General features: G+C 42.3%; 1 protein-coding gene across 4 annotated transcripts in view; it reads right to left on the bottom strand.

Moving 5' to 3' along the window:
* JADE3 (jade family PHD finger 3) overlaps positions 1-22,553 on the bottom strand; it is a 151,343-nt gene extending 128,790 nt beyond the window's left edge. For 3 of the 4 annotated variants that reach the window (XM_027091369.1, XM_027091368.1, XM_027091370.1), the window contains exons 1-2: positions 22,432-22,553; positions 18,799-18,889 (exon numbers count right to left, since the gene is read on the bottom strand). The gene's annotated coding sequence lies outside the window, so the exon portion shown is untranslated. The remainder of the gene's footprint in view (positions 1-18,798; positions 18,890-22,431) is intronic. The other variant, XM_027091371.1, reaches the window with a different exon arrangement.
* Between the last annotated feature and the right edge of the window lie 297 nt (positions 22,554-22,850).

Genomic DNA, 22,850 nt, shown 5'->3' with positions numbered 1-22,850 from the left:
AGTGAGGAAACAGTTCAGAGATGACTTCCCAGTCTGTGTGCTTAAGATTTCTGTTAAACCTAGTTGCCCTGAAATCCCAGGTGAAGAACTGTCCTCAGTTGATGGATTGTGTCATGGGAAAACATTACAAAACAACTGAAACTAATAGACAGGAAAAGAAAGGATATTTAGGTTCCTCTTTACACATACAGGGCTTTATCCACTGTCTAGTAGGTGAATGGGTGGCCCTTTGTGCATACATCATAGGATAGGGAAAAGTTCTCCAAGGGAAAACACATCTCCTCTGCCCTTGGTGCTTGCTCAGACTGAGCCAGACCATAGCATGCAGCAGTTATGCAAGAAAGGGACCTCCACTGCATTTTCTAATGACATAGTATTCTAGGGAGATATCTGAGTGGGATGCTGTTTTTGTCAATTCTCTCCTCAATGTGCTCCTCAAAACTGGGGAGGTTTCCTGTAAAAAGATGTGTTTTCTTTTAGGATCTGAGAAATTATAGATGGTTCATATCATGGGGGTTCCAATAAATCATGCCTCATCAGTGTCCTCAACAGTTAGCTTTTTAAAAAAGTATAAAAATAGCATTTAGTGATTATCCGAATTACTTATTTTGTGGGGAGATACTCAGGTTTACACACTTGAGGACTGTCTACACATAGGCCTGGTATATAGCAACCACTCGAGTGTTAGTTCATTCTGAGCTACTTTTTGCAGCTTCTTTATGAAGTATAGCAATGCACTAAATTTTTGGTGAACGTGATTCTTTAATGTTGGGAGGACAAGTAAAACCATCAAAAGGGGGCATCTGGCCAATCATTGGATATTATATAGGACTCCCATATATCTAAATGTTCCTAAGGACAACTGAGGACAACATTTAAAATTTCGCCAATGGACACCATGCTTTGAAGGCTTGCCTACCAAACACACCACACCTATGGATTATTATTATTTTTTAATTACTTATCTCCATGATATCATTTTATTTTATTCTATTTTTTTAAACATCATTAGAGTATAATTGCTTTCCAATGGTGTGCCAGTTTCTGCTTTATAACAAAGTGAATCAGTTATACATATACATATGTCCCCATATCTCTTCCCTCATGCGTCTCCCTCCCTCCCACCCTCCCTATCCCACCCCTCTAGGTGGTAACAAAGCACCAAGCTGCTCTCCCTATGCTATGCAGCTGCTTCCCACTAGCTATATATTTTACGTTTCATAGTGTATATATGTCCATGCCACTCTCTTACTTTGTGACAGCTTACCCTTCCCCCACCCCGTATCCTCAAGTCCAGTCTCTAGTAGGTCTGAGTCTTTATTCCCGTCTTGCCCCTAGGTTCATGATCATTTTTTTTAGAGTGAATATATATGTGTTAGCATACGGTATTTGTTTTTCTCTTTCTGATTTACATCACTCTGTATGACAGACTCTAGGTCCACCCAACTCACTACAAATAATTCAGTTTCTTTTTATGGCTGAGTAATATTCCATTGTACATATGTGCCACATCTTCTTTATCTATTCATCTATCGATGGACACTTAGGTTGCTTCCATGAGCTGGCTACTGTAAATAGTGCTGCAATGAATATTGGGGTGCATGTGTCTTTTTGAATTATGGTTTTCTCTGGGTATATGCCCAGCAGTGGGATTGCTGGGTCATATGGTAGTTCTATTTGTAGTTTTTTAAGGAACCTCCATACTGTTCTCCATACTGGCTGAACCAATTCACATTCCCACCAGCAGTGCAAGAGCGTTCCCTTTTCTACACACCCTCTCCAGCATTTATTGTTTCTAGATTTTTTGATGATGGCCATTCTGACTGGTGTGAGATGATACCTCGTTGTACTTTTGATTTGCATTTCTCTAATGATTAGTGATGTTGAACATCCTTTCATGTGTTTGTTGGCAATCTGTATATCTTCTTCGGAGAAATGTCTATTTAGGTCTTCTGCCCATTTTTGGATTGCGCTGTTTGTTTTTTTGATATTGAGCGGCATGAGCTGCTTGTAAATTTTGGAGATTAATCCTTCGTCAGCTGCTTCATTTGCAAATATTTTCTCCCATTCTGAGGGTTGTCTTTTGGTCTTGTTTATGATTTCCTTTGCTGTGCAAAAGCTTTGAAGTTTCATTAGGTCCCATTTGTTTACTTTTGTTTTTATATCCATTTCTCTAAGAGGTGGGTCAAAAAGGACCTTGCTGTGATTTGTGGCATAGAGTGTTCTGCCTATGTTTTCCTCTAAGAGTTTGATAGTTTCTGGCCTTACATTTAGGTCTTTAATCTATTTTGAGTTTATTTTTGTGTATGGTGTTAGGAAGTGTTCTAATTTCATTCCTTTACATGTAGCTGTCCAGTTTTCTCAGCACCACTTACTGAAGAGGCGGGCTTTTCTCTACTGTATATTCTTGCCTCCTTTATCAAAGATAAGGTGACCATATGGGCATGGGTTTATCTCTGAGCTTTCTATCCTGTTCCATTGATTTATATTTCTGTTTTTGTGCCAGTACCATACTGTCTTGATTACTGTAGCTTTGTAGTATAGTCTGAAGTCAGGGAGCCTGATTCCTCCAGCTCCAGTTTTCGTTCTCAAGATTGCTTTGGCAATTCGGGGTCTTTTGTGTTTCCATACAAATTGTGAAATTTTTTGTTCTAGTTCTGTGAAAAATGCCAGTGGTAGTTTGATAGGGATTGCATTGAATCTGTAGATTGCTTTGGGTAGTAGAGTCATTTTCACAATGTTGATTCTTCCAATCCAAGAACATGGTATATCTCTCCATCTATTTGTATCATCTTTTATTTCTTTCAACAGTGTCTTACAATTTTCTGCATACAGGTCTTGGTCTCCTTAGGTAGGTTTATTCCTAGATATTTTATTCTTTTTCTTGCAACGGTAAATCGGAGTGTTTTCTTAATTTCACTTTCAGATTTTTCATCATTAGTGTATAGGAATGCCAGAGATTTCTGTGCATTAAGTTTGTATCCTGCTACTTTACCAAATTCATTGATTACCTCTAGTAGTTTTCTGGTAGCAGCTTTAGGATTCTCTATGTATAGTATCATGTCATCTGCAAACAGTGACACCTTTACTTCTTCTTTTCCGATTTGGATTCCTTTTATTTCTTTTTCTTCTCTGATTGCTGTGGCTAAAACTTCCAAAACTATGTTGAATAAGAGTGGTGAGAGTGGGCAACCTTGTCTTGTTCCTGATCTTAGTGGAAATGGTTTCAGTTTTTCACCATTGAGGATGATGTTGGCTGTGGATTTATCATATACTGCTTTTATTATGTTGACGAAAGCTCCCTCTATGCCTACTTTCTGGAGGGTTTTTATCATAAATGGGTGTTGAATTTTGTCGAAAGCTTTCTCTGAATCTATTGAGATGGTCATATGGTTTTTCTCCTTCAATTTGTTAATATGGCGTATCACACTGATTGATTTGCATATGTTGAAGAATCTTAGCATTCCTGGGATAAACCCCACTTGACGATAATGTATGATCCTTTTAATGTGCTGTTGGATTCTGTTTGCTAGTATTTTGTTGAGGATTTTTGCATCTATGTTCATCAGTGATATTGGCCTGTAGTTTTCTTTCTTTGTGACATCTTTGTCTGGTTTTGGCACCAGGGTGATGGTGGCCTCATAGAATGAGTTGGGGAGTGTTCCTCCCTCTGCTATATTTTGGAAGAGTTTGAGAAGAACAGGTATTAGCTCTTCTCTAAATGTCTGACAGAATTCGCCTATGAAGCCATCTGGTCCTGGGCTTTTGTTTGTTGGAAGATTTTTAATCACAGTTTCAATTTCAGTGCTTGTGATTGGTCTGTTCATATTTTCTATTTCTTCCTGGTTCAGTCTCGGAAGGTTGTGCATTTCTAAGAATTTGTCCATTTCTTCCAGGTTGTCCATTGTATTGGCATATAGTTGCTTGTAGTAATGTCTCATGATCCCATGTATTTCTGAAGTGTCAGTGGTTACTTCTTTTTTATTACTAATTCTACTGATTTGAGCCTGCTCCCTTTTTCTCTTGATGAGTCTGGCTAATGGTTTATCCATTTTATCTTCTCAAAGAACCAGCTTTTAGTCTTACTGAACTTTGCTATCATTTCCTTAATTTCTTTTTCACTTATTTCTGATCTGATCTTTATGATTAATTTCCTTCTGCTAACTTTGGGTTTTTTTTTTTGTTCTTCTTTCTCTAATTGCTTTAGGTGTAAAGTTAGGTTGTTTCTTAAGGTAGGACTGTATTGCTATAAACTTCCCTCTTAGAACTGCTTTTACTGCATTCCATAGGTTTTGGGTTGTGTTTTCATTATCATTTGTTTCTGGTATTTTTTGATTTCCTCTTTGATTTCTTCAGTGATCTCTTGGTTATTAAGTATTGTTTAGCCCCCACGTGTTTGTATTTTTAACAGATTTTTTCCTGTAATTGATATCTAGTCTCACAGCGTTGTGGTCGGAAAGGATACTTGATATGATTTCAATTTTCTTTAATTTACCAAGGCTTGGTTTGTGACCCAAGATATGATCTATCCTGGAGAATGTTCCATGAGCACTTGAGAAGAATGTGTATTCTGTTGTTTTTGGATGGAATGTCCTACAAATATCAATTAAGTCCATCCTGTTTAATGTATAATTTAAAGCTTGTGTTTCCTTATTTATTTTCATTTTGGATGATCTGTCCATTGGTGAAAGTGGGGTGTTAAAGTCCCCTACTATGATTGTGTTACTATCCATTTCCCCTTTTATGGCTGTTAGCATTTGCCTTATGTAGTGAGGTGCTCCTATGTTGGGTGCATAAATATTTTCAATTTTTATATCTTCTTGGATTGATCTCTTGATCATTATGTAGTGTCCTTCTCTGTCTCTTGTAATAGTCTTTGTTTTAAAGTCTATTTTGTCTGATGAGAATTGCTACTCCCACTTTCTTTTGATTTCCATTTGCATGGAATATCTTTTTCCATCCCCTCACTTTCAGTCTGTATGTGTCCCTAGGTCTGAGGTGGGTGTCTTGTAGACAGCATATATATGGGTCTTGTTTTTGTATCCATTTAGCCAGTCTATGGCTCTTGGTTGGAGCATTTAAACCATTTACATTTAAGATAATTATTGATATGTATGTTCCTATTACCATTTTCTTAATTGTTTTGGGTTTGTTTTTGTAGGTCTTTTCCTTCTCTTGTGTTTCCTGCTTACAGAGCTTCCTTTAGCATTTGTTGTAAAGCTGTTTGGTAGTGCTGAATTCTCTTAGCTTTTGCTTGTCCGTAAAGGTTTTAATTTCTACGTCAAATCTGAATGAGATCCATGCTGGGTAGAGTAAACTTGGTTGTAGGTTTTTCTCCTTCATCACTTTAAATATGTCCTGCCACGTCCTTCTGGTTTGCAGAGTTTCTGCTGAAAGATCAGCTGTTAATCTTATGGGGATTCGCTTGTGTGTTATTTGTTGTTTTTCCCTTGCTGCTTTTAGTATTTTTTATTTGTATTTAATTTTTGATAGTTTGATTAATATGTGCCTTGGTGTGTTTCTCCTTGGATTTATCCCGTATGGGACTCTCTGCGTTTCCCGGACTTGACTGTTTCCTTTCCCATATTACGGAAGTTTTCAACTATAATCTCTTCAAATTTTTTCTCAGTCCCTTTCTTTTTCTCTTCTTCTTCTGGGACCCCTATAATTCGAATGCTGGTGCATTTAATGTTGTCCCAGAGGTCTCTGAGACTGTTCTCAATTCTTTTCATTCCTTTCTCTTTATTCTGCTCTGCAGTAGTTATTTCCACTATTTTATCTTCCAGGTCACTTATTCATTCTTCTGCCTCAGTTATTCTGCTACCGATCCCTTCTAGAGAATTTTTAATTTCATTTATTGTGTTGTTCATCACTGTTTGTTTGCTCTTTAGTTCTTCTAGGTCCTTGTTAAACGTTTCTTCTATTTTCTCCATTCTATTTTCAAGATTTTGGATCATTTTACTATCATTAATCTGAATTCTTTTTCAGGTAGACTATTTCCTCTCCACTTGTTTGGTCTGGTGGGTTTTTACCTTGCTCCTTCATCTGCTGTGTGTTTCTCTGTCTTCTCATTTTGTTTAACTTACTGTGTTTCGGGTCTCCTTTTCACAGACTGCAGTTCATAGTTCCCTTTGTTTTTGGTGTCTGGCCCCAGTGGCTAAGGTTGGTTCAGTGGGTTGTGTAGGCTTCCTGGTGGAGGGGACTAGTGCCTGTGTTCTGGTGGATGAGGCCGGACCCTGTCTTTCTGATGGGCAGGTCCACGTCTGGTGGTGTGTTTTGGGGTGTCTGTGGTCTTATTATGATTTTAGGCAGCCTCTCTGCTAATGGATGGGGATGTGTTCCTGTCTTGCTAGTTGTTTCTCATAGAGTGTCCAACACTGTAGTTTGCTGGTTGTTGAACAGAGCTGGGTCTTGGCATGGAGATGGAGATATCTGGGAGATTTTCACTGTTTGATATTACATGGAGCTGGGAGGTCTCTTGTGGACCAGTGTCCTGAACTTGGCTCTCCCACCTCAGAGGCACAGCCCTGACACCTGGCTGGAACACCAAGAGCTTGTCATCCATATGGCTCAGAATAAAAGGGAGAAAAAAAAGAGAGAAAGAAAGAAGATGATAAAATAAAATAAAATAAAGTAAAATAAAATAAAAAATAATTATTAAAAAAATTTAAGTAATAAAAAAGAAAGAAAGAAGAGAGCAACCAAACCAAAAAACAAATCAGCCAATGATAACAAATGCTAACAACTATACTTAAACAAACAAAAAAAACGGACACACAGAACCCCAGGACAAATGGTAAAAGCAAAACTATACAGAGAAAATCACACACAGAAGCATACACATACACACTCATAAAAGGAGAAAAAAGGGAAAAAAATATATATATCGTTGCTCTCAAAGTCCACCTTCTCAATTTGGGATGATTCGTTGTCTATTCAGGTATTCAACAGATGCAGGATACATCACGTTGATTATGGAGATTTAATCCACTGCTCCTGAGGCTGCTGGGAGAGATTTCCCTTTCTTTGTTCGCACAGCTCCTGGGGTTCAGCTTTGGATTTGGACCCGCCTCTGTGTGCAGGTCGCCTGGGGGCGTGTGTTCTTTGCTCAGACAGAACGGGGTTAAAGGAGCAGCTGATTCGGGGGCTCTGGCTCACTCAGGCCGGGCGGAGGGAGGAGTACAGAATGCGGGGCAAGCCTGCGGCGGCAGAGGCCAGCATGACGTTGTAACAGCCTGAGGCGCGCCGTGCGTTCTCCCGGGGAGGTTGTCCCTGGATCACGGGACCCTGGCAGTGGCAGGATGCACAAGCTCCCAGGAGGGGAGGTGTGGACAGTGACCTGTGCTTGCACACCGGCTTCTTGGTGGCTGCAGGAGCAGCCTTAGCATCTCATGCCCATCTCCGGGGTCCGCACTGATAACCGCAGCTCGCGCCCTTCTCTGGAGCTCGTTTAGGCGGTACTCTGAATCCCCTCTCCTTGCGCACCCCGAAAGAATGGTCTCTTGCCTCTTAGGCAGGTCCAGACTTTTTCCTGGACTCCCTCCTGGCTAGCTGTGGCACACCAGCCCCCTTCAGGCTGTGTTCACACAGCCAACCCCAGTCTTCTCCCTGGGATCTGACCTCCAAAGCCAGAGCCTCAGCTCCCAGCAGACAAGCCTTTTGGGCTGGTGAGTGCTGGTCGGCACCTATCCTCTGTGCGGGAATCTCTCCCCTTTGCCCTCCACACCCCTGTTGCTGTGCTCTGCTCCGTGGCTCCGAAGCTTCCCCCCTCTGCCGTCAGCAGTCTCCGCCCGAGAAGGGGCTTCCTAGTGTGTGGAAACCTTTCCTCCTTCACAGCTCCCTCCCACTGGTGCAGGTCCCGTCCCTATTCTTTTGTCTGTTTTTTCTTTTTTCTTTTGCCCTACCCAGGTACGTGGGAGTTTCTTGTCTTTGGGGCAGTGTGAGGTCTTCTGCCAGCGTTCAGTAGGTGTTCTGTAGGAGTTGTTCCCCCACGTAGATGTATTTCTGATGTATTTGTGGGGAGGAAGGTGATCTCCACATCTTACTCTTCCGCCATTTTGAAGCTCCCTCCTATGGATTATTTAATTTCTCTATTTTAATTGACTAAAGGCGAATGTCTCTGACAAGAAAACGTTTTATTAAACATGAGATAAGTATAATAATACATTTAATATGCCAGACATTTATCAGCATTTTATTCTTTTTAAAATATTTATTTATTTGGCTGTGCCAGGTCTTAGTTGCGGCATGCAGTATCTTTGTTGCAGCATGCAGGATCTTTTGTTGAGGCATGTGGGGTCTTTTTTTAGTTGCAGCATGTGGGGTCTTTTTTCAGTTGTGGCATGCAGGCTCTGAGTTGTGGCACGTGGAATCTAGTTCCCTGACCAGGGATCAAAGCCAGGCCCCCTGCATTGGGAATGTAGAGTCTTAACCACTGGACCACCAGGGAAGTCCCGATCAGCATTTTATTCTTAATATGCCATCAATATAGGACTTCCCGGGTGGCACAGTGGTTAAGAATCCACCTGCCAATTCAGGGGACATGGGTTTGATCCCTGGTCCGGGAAGATCCCACATGCCGCAGAGCAACTAAATCCATGCGCCACAACTACTGAGCCTGTACTCTAGAGCCCGCGTGCCCCAACTACTGAGCCCATGTGCTGCAACTACTGAAGCTTGCATGCCTAGAGCTCATGCTCCGCAACAAGAGAAGCCACCACAATAAGAAGCCTGCACACCCCAATGAAGAGTAGTCCTCGCTTGACACAACTAGAGAAAGCCTGCATGCAGCAACTAAGACCCAACACAGACAAACATAAATAAATTTTTAAAATATGCCATTAATCCCACACAATAATCCCAGTGGTTGTTATTGTTAACTTCATTTTACAAATATGGAAACTGTGGCACAAAGAGGTTAAACTCACTCAAGGTTGCATAGCTAGTAAGAAGCAAAAGCAAGATTTAAACAATTTGGGTCTTTGTTACTCTATCCATTTCTAGCATTTAAACTCTAGCTAACTAGTTTTACCATGAATGGCAGTGTAATTCTAGCAATCTCACTCTCAGGTATTTACCCTAGAGATATGCAAATTTATGTGCACACAAACACTTGCACATGAATTTTTACAGCAGCCCTACTTTTAATCACCCAAAACTGGAAACAACCAAAATGTGGTTTCATATAATAGACTACTACTCTGTAATAAAAAGGAACAAACTATTTGATACACACAACTTGGATGAATCTCAAAAGCTGAGTGAAAAAAACCCTCAAAATATTACATATAGTCTGACTCCATTTATGTGACATCAAAGTGACAAAACTATAGTGTGATAGAGCACAGATCAGTGGCTGCCAGCAGTTGGGGTGAGAACATAGTATGACTGAAAGAGGTAGCACAAAGGAGTTTCCTAGGGTGGTGGAACTGTTTTGTACTTTGACTGTGGTAGTGGTTACACTGATCTATACGTGTCAAAATCCACTGAACTATACACACCCCAGAAAAGTCAATTATACTATGATAATTAAAGAAAAAGGCAACAGGTCGTCATCTTTTCAGTCAGTACGAATTTCTGTATTTCTTATTTACTCAAAATAAACTTTTACAGTTCTGTCACCAACACTAGGTTTTCAGGTTTAAAAACCAGAAGAGTTACATTATAATGTGAAGCAAAGAATCATTATTAGGCCACATATCCAACCTAAATGATGACAGTTACCCCTAATAAACTAATAAACATTCTTTAAAAGTTAAATGAATTTGGGTGCTTATTCCCTTAAATATAAAAATATTTCACGGGACTTCCCTGGCGGTTCAGTCGTTAAGACCCTGCGCTTCCACAGCAGGAGGCATAGATTTGATCCCTGGTCAGGGAACTAAGATCCCACATGCTGTGTGGCACGAACAAAAATAAAAAAAAAAAATTTTAAGTATTTCAGTAAACTTATTAGATGATACGTTTGATATAGCAATTTGCACAGTAAAACAAAAGTAAGTAGTCAAAATTAACTTTGGGAAGGAGAATGTGACGGAATGAGAATGTCATAAGGATGTCATGGACAACCATGGCTCTAGTAAAAACTAGTAAAAACTTTTCAGTTTTTACTAGAATTCATTCATGTATCACTAGTATAATTAAAAATAAAAATTTAAAAAGAATTTTAAAAATCCTAGATTGAAATGGAGATGTTTCCCAAGTTGCAATTTCCTTCCATCCATGGGGCTTCCATTGCCTTCAGGAACCCCTTGGTTACTCCATTTACCAGGTCAGGCTTGTATTCTACTTAACACTTAGTGCCTCACTCATAGCACAGTGGGCACTCAACAACTATCAGCTGAACTGAATTGCACCTGGAAATGTGAAGAATAAAAACAACAAACACATGGTCACTAACAAACTCTATGATCTAGAAAGGCTAAATCATACTCTAATTTTGAATGAGGCAAATTATTATTGAGTGCTAACAACATGCTCAATAGTTACCAAAGGCATACACAGAATTTTAGAAGAGAGCAAGACAAACATATAACATACTACCAGTGGTACAGAGGCTTTTAAAGCCTAAAATAGGCAGAACCCAAACCAGAATCAATTATTTCTGGCTCCCTAGCCATAAAACTATAAAATTCAAGGGTTTGAAAAAAAAGAAAAGGGGAAAAAACTAACCTGTACTAAGTTTCTATGGGCTGCACATTAGACATTTGTGTAGATTAAAAGTTATTTGAGGACTTAGGTTTCAGCTTGGTCATGTAAAGTACTGGGAGGTCATCATTTCCACCTTTACAAGAAAGAAGCTATATCGACTGAAAATCAATGACTCTTCTTGGACCTATCAGAGAAGTGAAGTCATAGGGCAAACCACCAACCCACTATCTGAAGAGACCGGTGCCTGCAGGTAGCCACAGGATCCGAACATGTAAGCTGGTAGGAAGATTAAACTAGAGATTCTGACAAATTACTGGAGGCCAGAGTATGGAATGTCATGAGAGTATGAAGCTCTTGGGCTCCACGTTGTGGGGGAGGGGTTTCCCATCCTCTTCCAAGTTTTACCAAAAGGAATCCCACAAGGCTCCTACACGGAAGATCAGGAAAAATGTCAGAGAAAGATTCCATGAAGGTGCTGTTTGGCTGAGGAAAATAGCACTCACTGTGAAATCCACCCAGACCCCTTTCCTTTATCTCTAGTACAGAACAAAAGGCTTAATTTTCGGGGGGACTTAAAATCTATGGCTTGAGGACACTGGTGAATACTCACTGCTGCTGGGCGAATGAACAGAGGAAAAAGAAAAAGAATCTCCACTCCTGGAGAAAGGGCAGGAAATCTTGTGAAGGACACACTCAAGACCCAAGTTCCAGTACCTGCCTAAGTCTGAGGCTTAATCAAATCATCAGAGAACTCCCCCTCCCCCAGCAACCACCACCTGGCAAACCAGTTATGTGGTTAGTAACACTGAAATACAACTGGGAGAGCTGTAAGAGACAGCTCTTGGGAAACAGCACAAAGGAAAAACCCAAAGCCAAGCAGGAGTCAAAAAGAAGGTATCACTAGAGGAATCAGAAATCTCTGGTGCCCATAGCAAAAACAAACATGGAACACAGGCAGACTCCTGACTAGATTAATTAAAATCCCCACACTAAAGGCCTAGCAGAAGGAAACCTGTGTTCTTCTCCTGCCCATGTTCAGCTTTTAACAAATTTATGAGGTATAATAAAAGGCAGGAAAATATTCCAAATGCCAAAACAATCATCAGATCCAGATTCAGTATGACACAGAAGTTGGGACTATCAGAAATGAAATCTAAAAGAATTATGATTACTGTGTTAAAGACTCTAATGGAAAAGGTAGACAATATGCAAGAGCAGATGGATAATTTCAGAAAAGAGATGTTAGCTGTGATAAAGAATCAAATGGAAATGCTCAATAAAAAAAGAGTAAAAAACCACCATGCTCAACAGTAGAACTGACACAAACAAGGAAAGAATCAGTGAACATAAAGATCAAATTTGTTGATCAGGTCAATAAAAATAAAATAAAAAGAGACAAAAGGGAGAAAAAATAGAACACAGCATTCAAGAACTGTGGGACAATAACAAACAGTATAATATATTTGTAATTGGAACCCCAGAAGGAAGAAAAAAAGAGAGAATGGGGCACAATAATTATTTGAAGAAATAATGGCTGAGAACTTTCTAAATTAGTGACAGGCAACAAACCACAGACACTAGAAGCTCAGAGAATACCAAGCAGCATAAATATGAAAAAAACTAAAAGGCCACACCTAGGCAAAGACAAAGAGACTTAAGGAAGCCAGAGGAAAAAAGGCAAATTAGCTATAGAGGAACAAAGATAAGAATTACAGCAGACTTTACAGAAACGATGCAAGCAAGGCAACAGTGGAGTAGTATGTTGAGAGAGGAAAAAAACTCAACTCAGAATTCCATATTCCATGAAAATGTCCTTTAAAAGTGAGGGAAAAAAAGACTTTCTCATACAAACAAAAACAGAATTTACTGACAGCAGATCTGGCATAAAAGTTAATGTTAAAGGAAAATTCTTCAGGCAGAAAGATTATGAATAAGATGGGAAGCTGGATTAGCATAAAGAAATGAAGAACGTTGGAAAAGGAATAAATGAAGGTATAATATAATGTTTTATTTTCAAAATGTTTGAAAAGCCAATTTCCCAGACACCAGCCAAGGGCCAACCTTGCAAGCGGGCCTTCTAAAGATAGCAGCCTCAGGCCTGCTATGTTAACTCTTTTCAGCACAAGAGGGTATATATTAAAAAAAAAAATCCCTACAGCTAGCATCGTACTTAATGGTGAGAGATGGAATGCTTTCTAAGACTGGAACAAATGAAGGATGTCCTCTCTCACCTCTACAACTCTGATAAAGAAGAAAAAAATAACAGTACCCATATTACCTGATTTCAAGAATCCTATGAAGCTATAATAGTCAAGACAGTGTGGTAATGGCAAAATGACAGGCACAAAGATCAATTCAACAGAACAGAGATCTCAGAAATAGACCCACACAAGCATAACCACATTTTGACAGAGGTACAAAAGCAATTCAATGGAGAAAGGACAGTCTTTTCAACAAATGGTTCTGGAACTACTGGACATCCATATTCAGGAAGATGAACCTTGACATACACTCCTCATTTTCATGGCTGGTAGGAATACAAAATGGTAGAACCACTTTGGAAGACAGTTTGGCAGTTTCTTATAAAAACTCAGCAATCCCACTCCTACGTATCTACCCAAATGAACTGAAAACTTATGTCCACACAAAATATTTATTCAGCTTTATTCATAATAGCCAAGAAACTGGAAGCAACCAAGTTGTCCTGAAACAGGTGAATGAACCGTTGTATTCCATACAATGGAATACAATTCAGCGATAAAAAGGAAAAGGCTATTATTTCACATAACATAGATGAATCAAGTAAAAGAAGCAAGACCAAAAAAGGCTACATACTGTATGATTCCATTCATATGACATTCTGAAAAAGGTAGGGCTATAGTTAAAAATTCAGAAGTACACTATTCTGAGGCATTTCTAGGAAACAAAACTGGCTGGATATATTTTTTAACATGGATAGTTCTGACCAGGTCAACTTGTGTAGGAGTTCATGGAAGTTCACATCACCATAACCATATACCATCTCTTTTTAGATAAATGTACTTAATTTTTAAAATAGGGTAATATATTCACGTGGCTTAAAATTCCAAAAGTATATATAAAAGTTTATGCAGTGAAAAGTCTCTCTCCCACCTTCTACCCAGGCCATGTATGCCCCAAAGCTATCAGTGTCTTGAATATCCTTCCAGAAATATTTTATGTTTATGTAAGCAAAAATTTACATATTACTGCCCCACTATCTATTTTATACAAATAGTAGTATACAATACACATTGTTCTGTTTCTTGCTTTTTTTTTCATTTTGTACATCTTGAAGATCATGCAATATCAATGTAATATTCTACTGTATAATCAAGCCTTGATTGATCCTTAGGCTATAACCACTCTTGCTATTATAAGCAATATTCCGAGTAACACGCAAACATTTGTTGAATTCATTCCTGGAAGTGTTTGCTGGTTCAAATGATATGTGCATTTATAATTTTGATGGCTATTTCCAAGTCACTTTTTCTTTTTTTAACATCTTTATTGGAGTATAATTGCTTTACAGTGGTGTGTTAGTTTCTGCTTTATAAAAAAGTGAATCAGCTATACATATACAAATATCCCCACATCTCCTCCCTCTTGCATCTCCCTCCCACCCTCCCTATCCCACCCCTCTAGGTGTTCTCCCTGTGCTATGTGGCTGCTTCCCACTAGCTATTCTACATTTGGTAGTGTATATATGTCCATGCCACTCTCTCACTTCGTCCCAGCTTACACTTCGTCCCAGCTTACCCTATCCCCTCCCCATATCCTCAAGTCCATTCTCTACATCTGCATCTTTATTCCTGTCCTGCCCCTAGGTTCTTCAGAACCTTTTTTTTTTTTTAGAGTCCATATATATGTGTTAGCATATGGTATTTGTTTTTCTCTTTCTGATTTACTTCATTCTGTATGACAGACTCTAGGTCCATCCACCTCACTACAAATAACTCAAGTTCGTTTCTTTTTATAGCTGAGTAATAGTCCATTGTACATATGTGCCACATCTTCTTTATCCATTCATCTGTCAATGGACACTTAGGTTGCTTCCATGAGCTGGCTACTGTAAATAGTGCTGCAATGAATATTGGGGTGCATGTGTCTTTTTGAATTATGGTTTTCTCTGGGTATATGCCCAGTAGTGGGATTGCTGGATCATATGGTAATTCTATTTTTAGTTTTTTAAGGAACCTCCATACTGTTCTCCATAGTGGCTGTATCAATATACATTCCCACCAGCAGTGCAAGAGGGTTCCCTTTTCTCCACACCCTCTCCAGCACTTATCGTTTGTAGATTTTTTGATGATGGCCATTCTGACTGGTGCAAGTCACTGACTTTTAAAATGTCAGGGATTTTTCATTTTTAATTTTTATCCTAGGAGGAAAAAAAGGAAGCTGAGATTCTATCACCAGGCAATTTTCTAGAGAAATGTACAGCTCTAAGATGTACAAAGTGAGCCTTCTATTCATTTTCCCACACATGCTTCCTAGGGTCCAGTTGCATTTTCATGTAATGTATTTCAGGCCACAAGCTGGTTGTAAAGCCTATTTCAGGTGTGTAAAAGGTGTTACTTCTAAAATCTTCACAAGCAAAAGCCAAAGGCTGACTCCCCAAATTACTAGTCACTGGCCACTCTACAGCACAATGGTGGATTCTTCACAGCAACCACAGGGAGATTTTAAAATCTTGACCAAATAAAACATATCTACAGAGAATCCTTTGTCCTTATTATAATGCCTAAATAAGGATTTCTTCTCTTAGGTAAAACTATAAATCACATAAAGGTTATGAAGAAAGGATGCAAATGTTTCTCTCATCTTTCAGGTGGTGATGGATTCCCAGTTAGCCATCTTTTTGCTTGACTACAAAACCTAGTGCAGTCCAGTACACTACAGTTTTTGTGATAAAGCTTGAACGGGAGGTTGAGGAAACCCAGGGGCTCCTTTGATAATAGCCACACAAGATCAGTGAGCAGCCAAGCCATTCATGATGGTATCTACATCTAGAGCCACACTGTCTCCCTTTGGCTTCCTCCTAGAAAAACCATCACTCAGCTCCACACTCGATAGAAGAGACGTGGCATGATCATATTACTTAGTCTCAAGAATACACTACATTTACAAATGAGCATTTAAAATGATTTATCAAAGGAAAAGCTGCTATATTCATTAATAATTATTATGCATTACTGTGGTAATGGTCCCCAATTTTCTCACATCTCCTTATGTCCACACCCTGGAGGGTCCCCTCCCACAACGACTCTGGGCTTGGCCATGGAAGAACTTCTGTGGTTTGGCTGATGGGACAATATCAAATGTGACACAAGCAGACACTTGAGAAGTGCTTGTGCACTGGTGCTTGCTCTCGCTTGCTACTCTTTGTGCCTTTGAGACCAGGATGTTAACAAGTCCAGACTAGCCAGCTGGATGAGAGACCATTTGGAGTGGGGATGAGCCATCCCAGCTTAGGGCCTCCTAGACCAACCAGCCTGCCAACTACCAAATGTGTGAGCGAGGCCATCCTAGATCATCCAGCTGCCAGCTAACTATCCTCCCTGCCAAAAAAAAAAAAAAAAAAAAAAAGAAGGAAAAGCTAATTGACATAGGCTACTTCAAAGTAAATATGTTTGTGGTCCACTACATATGGAAAGGGGAAAAGAACACTGATTTTCCCTATGAAGTTTACTCTGCACATAAGAAATAGTTTCAAACAGAAAAACCTGCAGTACCTGGATGAGAATAAATAAATATATAAGTATAGAAAAAATTCATCAGTCTTCCCAGATTCTCATAAATGCACTGTCTGCCATCACGGATGGCACACACCAAACACACACACACACACACACACTCCACAAAAAATTTCCATTTAGTCACTGAAGCATCTTTATCATGATATATTTAAGCCAAAGTCTTATATATTCAACAGTTCCATTTCTAACATGAACAACAACTCAGGTTTCCAGGAATCACTTTTTCCTTCAATTCTACTTTTTTTCCCATTTGACAGGGCTTGGTGAAAGCTCAAAGAGCTCCCTTAATGCAGCCTAAAAAGCATCAGATATAAGAGCCCAATTAAACCTCCTTCTAGAAGCATTCTACAGGACCAGCTTCTTCCAGCATCACAGCAACTCTTTTTAGCCATGTTAATGGTGGGCAGTAAAAATTGTTTAAGATCTACACATGGGACTTCCCTAGTGGTCCAGTGGTAAAGAATCCGCCTTCCAATGCAGGGGACATGGGTTTGATCCCTGGTCAGGGAACTAAGATCCCACATGCCGCAGGACAACTAGGACCGTGCACCACAACTAGAGAGTCTGTGTGCCTCAAACTACAGAGCCCACGCGCTCTGGAGCCCGCAAACCACTACTAGAGAGAGAAAACCCGCACGCTGCAACTAGAGAGGAGCCCGCATGCCGCAACAGAGGATCCCGCCTGCCTCAACGAAGCCTGTGTGCCACAACTAAGACCCGACGCAGCCAAAAAAAAAAAGATCTACACATTTAGGCCAGAAACACTGCCTCTATTGGATCACAAAGTGGGACACTGAAAGGGAAATGACTCTCTTAAACCGCTTTTGTTTAGGCCTCACTAGATGCCTTTCTGGATTAAATACACACACACACTGAAAAACACCTTCCAGCAGCCTCCCCCAGTCCTTGGAATAAAACACAACCTCCTTAATGAGGTCCCAGAAGGCCCTGTCAATTTTCCCCTGCCTATCTCATCTCTTTCCCCAGGTCCTAGCCAAACCTCTGTGGATTCTTTCTACATCTCTCTCCCATCTCAGTGCCCTTACAACACCTGTTGTTCCCTCTGCCTAGCAATCCCTTCTCTCTGACTTTTACCTTGTTTTTTCCTGCTCATCCTTCAGGCTCCAGGGCACCTTGCTGATCTCCCTCTCAGAAGCATTCTACCTCTTACTTGCTGTGTGACCTTAGGCACGTTACCTTTGCTTCACCTCTTTGAGCCTCAGAAAGATACCCTGTGATAAGCACTTAACACAGTGCTTAGCACACAAGAAATGGTTAACAAATCATCGCTGCTGTTATTGCTATTATCTCATAGTAATCTCCATCACAACTCAGTACAATTAGTAATTAGATATTTATTTGCAGAAAAATAGAAACACCTCCTTGGATTTCACCTTAATACCTAGTACCTTTCATGCTATTCCCCCCATACTGTATTTTTTGAAGGGAAGACGAAATGAATGTTTACAGAGCAATTATTTTTATTATTATTATTTTTTTTGCGGTATGCGGGCCTCTCACTGTTGTAGCCTCTCCCGTTGTGGAGCACAGGCTCCGGACGCGCAGGCTCAGCGTCCATGGCTCACGGGCCTAGCCGCTCCGTGGCATGTGGGCTCTTCCTGGACCGGGGCACAACCTGTGTCCCCTGCATCGGCAGGTGGACTCTCAACCACTGCGCCACCAGGGAAGCCCAACAGAGCAATTATTACCTCAATTAATTATTATCTCGGAGGTGTGGTTTGGCAGATGAAGAAACTGAGGCATGGTGAAGTTAAGTAACTGGTCAAAATCAAGTGGTGGATTAAAATGCAAGTTGGCATGACCCCACAGTCTGTGTTGGATATGACACCAAAGGCTTCCCTAACTCATAAACCTTGTCATCTAAGAGCAGCAAGCCTCAGAAAAGATGGATCTTCACATTCACATACTTCCCAAATGACTCCCAGGTATCTAACTCTTCAAATCCTTAACCAGCTTGCTGTTCCAATTACCCCTGTAAACCCCTTTAGCACAATACTCTTCCCCTTGATTGAGGTGATAGATTTCCTTACTACCTTTCCACTGGCTGTTGAGCTCTCAAGGAGATGAGTATCTTTCACCTCTTATACCCCTAGCAAATATATGCTTGCTAAATAAATTAAATGAAAATGTTCGAGAATATATTATAGGTGCAAAGTTGGGGGAGTGGTGGAATGGATTTTCATAACTATTAAAGCTTGGCAGAGCTAAGAACAAACTTGACGAAAATGCTGACAAAAGGGGAGTTTACATTAACCACTTTTCCAATTGATACTGATTTCTATATTTAGCACCAGAGATTCCATGTGATTTACAAATGTGTGCTTTACAGCTTTAGGTAGATTTCACTCACCAATGTTCTGCTGCACCCCACAGCTGCACCTGGGCCACCCTCTGTGCAGATGCCTTTGACAAATACCAATCTCTCAATGGTTACTCTCAAACTGTTCATAAAAAGAAACAGAAAGAGCAAATGATAAGGCAAATGGGAACAAACTGTTAGTAAACGGTGACCTTGACTGAAAGGAATAAAGGAGTTCTTTGTACTATTCTTACAACTTTTTTTCTAATTGTGTCAAAATAAGAAGTTTTGAAAATCTAAAAAAAAAATTTCCCAGGAGATTGCAACACACAAGGTCTAGTGTACTGGCCATGCTGGTACCATATTCTCTTGTCAGCTGTTCCAAAAAACACACTCCAGACTGGGGTTTCCTTGCCTATCAGCCAACAAAAAGCCCCTTAGGTAACAGGGCTCAGCCACCGCTTCTGGGTTGGGACAGAGATTAAATTATTTACTGCTTGAAGAGCACTAATGAACATATAGGTATCTCCCATTGGACAATGCCCCAGTACTATTTCCCCACACCAGGCCCCCTGCTTTCTTCAGTCGGCTACCTTTGAGTTCTTACTTTCTGTTTCCCAAGCTCAGCTACAGGGTCAGGCAAATTCTCCCCAGGACACTTCTTGCTCACTGTCCCCGGCAAGAGAAGCACAGAGGCAGTTTCGATGGTAAGAGCTTTGCTGCTGTTGTCTAAGGAGAGATCTACAGGAAGGAGGCAAAAATAACTATGGGGGAGTCACAAAGATTCCAGAAAAGAGAAAACTCAAAGCTAGTAGTTACTTGGTCTGTAATGACCACTTGCTAGCACCCTTTTATTCGTTCATCACTTCTACCTACTCATCCTAGACCTTCCCCACCCCACAAACCAGAATGCTTCAGCTTTCCCAGTCACTGTAAGTGGAACAACAGGTAGAAACTTGTAAACCATTCAAGTGTCCCATATTAGCCATTTCAGCAAAGTGCCACATGGCTGTCACCCAATACTCACCCCTCACTTATAAGGTGAGATAAGTAAAGGTCACAGTAAGTTATCCCCTGATGAGAGATTTTCTTAATGTAAACCAGCATATGATCTCTACCTTCCTCAGCTCCTGTTTTGTGTAAGCTCTATGAGGAGGTAGGTACATTATGTCCTATGATAATATTCAACCTCTGTATCCCTGATCAAGGCTTGTTAGAGTCCTTTGTAATGCCATGTCTTCAAAAACACCCAATGCCTTCTGCCTCCCCCAAAATACTTGCTTAGTTCCAGCCAGACCTCAAAGTAGCGTGCAAAAAGAAGAAATGCTTTCGTGTAGCTTAGGGTAGAAATGGGTTGTTAGGGTCAGTGGAACACAAAGGAGGGAAAAGACAAGCATTACCAAAGGAGATCATACTCAACCTACAGCCTTCAACATCCTTTGTTCTTAAATATTTTAACTTTTGCTAACTCATACATCTCAACTATGATGACAGCCCTGCACCATCACCTTTCTTGCTCCTGGGAACTCTCTACAGGCCAGAAGGTGGGTCCCGGTCACCCCTAAGGCTGCTTCCAAGTCACTCCCGGAGGCCAGATGATCACAAACACTTCAGGTAGGAGTGGGAGGCCCTTCTTCACTTTCCCCTACCTGTGAACAAGATTCACCAACTCCTACAGGTGAGAAGGCATTTACCACACTGCCAAGGCACAGCAACACGACTCAGAAAAGTGGGAGAACGAAAGTGTGGGTTCTAGGACCAGACCAGGACCCCTGAGTATTCCAGAACTGACTGGATGAAGAATGCAAGAAACTGTCAAGGCACCAATACTGGGTTAAGAGCACTTCTCTAGCAAACAAAACTGTAGAGAAGAGCATAGTTGAAGAAAAGGTGTCAATGATGGTAGCCAAGACTGAGAGCTCATGTAATTCTCTCACCCTTGGAGAGAGTCATTATCCTTTTACAGTTCAAGTATTTAAATTTAGAGCTCACTTTAAATGAAAAAGAAAATGATATGTTATAGAGGTAGAATACTCCTAGGCTAAACAAAAGAGAAAAAAAAACACATTTTCACTTATCCAAAGAGTAATCACATGATACTATAAAAGCATGAGAACTACACTATTCAAAAGGTACAGAGGCCTGGGATCCACATTCCCATTGTTTACAGATGTTATGAAAGTATTAAATAAAAACGCGATGCTTTGTTCAGGCCGACTCCTTTCTCACACCCCGCCTTCACCCCCAGGCTGACAAGAAATGGCTGCAGGGAAGGTATTTAAGAGAACTACTCTGAGAAAGTGGATTCTGGGTTGCTTAAACTAAGCCAAGATGTTGTGCAACCAGTCTTTACCTAAATTATTTTCCATTACTTTGCCAGTTTTGAGAGAAGCAGTTATCTTTATCAGGGAATGAGGTCGCCTTTCCCTCCAGGCCACTGGAATCACCATCAACACGGTTTTGATTTCTTACACAATCAGACGGCAGGGGGGTGGGGGGACGCGGGGGGAGACGACACGGGGACCTCATCCTCAGCTTCACAGATCAACGGATCTCACATCAAAAACAATCTCTCGAACATCTGAGACCATGGATTTCCCTGCAACTCAGAAATCCAGAGAAGCGGCCAAACAAGTTTCTTGCCAAATGCTTAGGAGCTGCATATGTCCCAGGGCTACACAATGATACCAACTTTTAAACATGCCTTCACATACCACCATTACGGTCACACACTCGAAATCCCGCCCCCCCTTTCCTCCTCACAAATAATAAACGCAGGTTGCCCGGTGCAATTTAAAGCCAGACTTCACCGAAGCAGTGCCTCTGAAAAGCGAGAGAAAAAGATTGGAGGGAGGCTATCTTTTCTTTTTTTTTAATCGATTGCCCCACGGCGGAGGGAATAAAACCAACTCGATTGCTGGAGAAAAGTTAACTTTGCCTTGCCCAGAGATGGGAAATTTTTCCCATAAGACTGGCAAAGCCCTCCCGTTTTCGCCACCCCCGCCCCCGGACCGCCCGGCGCTCACCGCGGATCCGGACCCGGAGCGCCGGAACAATGACGCGAGGGGGAGGGAAAGTTCGCCAGCCCGCGGGGCGTCCGGGCTCACCGGGGACCTCGCCGCCGCCCGCACCGCCCGGCCCCCAGTCTCCGGGACTCAGTTCTTCCCGCCCCCCAACATCGAAACAGTCAGGGCGCGCCCCCGCTCCCCGGAGCATCCGGCCCCAGGCGGCCGGCAGAGCAGGTCCTCCCGCCGCGGGTCTGACCCCGGGAGCCCCGAGAGCAGGCAGTGGACCGGGAGGGAGGGGGCGCCAGGATGGGGCACCGGAGGGAACGGCCGCAACAGTTATGGCGCTCAATTCCTGCCCGAGTGTAGCCGCAGCCGAGCCCGGCCGGACGCCCCCACCACCCCTGCCCCCGCGCCGGCCACCCGGCGCTGCGCCGGCCGGCCGAGGGACCACCGGGCACTTCACCTCAGCCCACACACGCTCTCGGCCCCAAGGCGGTGGGGACGCCGGAGGCCACCGCGGTGAGGAGCCGAAGCGACCCGTAGCGCGGCGAGGCTGGGCCGGGACGTTGCGCTCCGCGGCGCCCGTTTCCACTCCCTGAGGCCGCCACTCCCGCTGCCCACACAACGCGACGCCCCCTAGCCCGCTCGCCCCGCGTCGAGCCTCAGTGGCGCCTACCTTTGCGCAGCTCGGTCGCCGCTCCTTCCCGGCTCCACACTCGGGCCCGGCAACGTGCCTGGCGAGTCGGGTAGGGGTGGTAACCGCCCCCCGAACCGCTCGCTTTCTTCTCTCCCCTCCCTCGCACCTGCCCCCTAATCTCCTCCCCACCCCCGCCCCCCGCCCCCCGCCCCGCCACGGGATCCGCCGGGGCCGCCCCCAGTGCCTCAGCTCCCGCCCTCGGCCCTCGCCCGCCCGGCCCGTCAGGCCTCAGCGCTGGGCAGGCGGTTGGGCGGCGGCGGCTGCAGCGGCTGAGGCGGCGGCGGCGGCGGCTGAAGCGGCGCGGAGCACTATTGTATTCCTGACACTGTGCGCTCCCACGCTCCGCCTCTTCCCCTTCCTTCCTCCCCCCCCCCCCCCCCCCCCCCCCCCCCCCCCCC

Source organism: Aethalodelphis obliquidens, unplaced genomic scaffold (genome assembly GCF_003676395.1).
Source record: "Aethalodelphis obliquidens isolate GAN/ISIS:26980383/991018 unplaced genomic scaffold, ASM367639v1 scaffold71, whole genome shotgun sequence".
NCBI classification, from domain to species: domain Eukaryota; kingdom Metazoa; phylum Chordata; class Mammalia; order Artiodactyla; family Delphinidae; genus Aethalodelphis; species Aethalodelphis obliquidens.
This window is presented reverse-complemented; position numbering and strand designations above follow the sequence as displayed.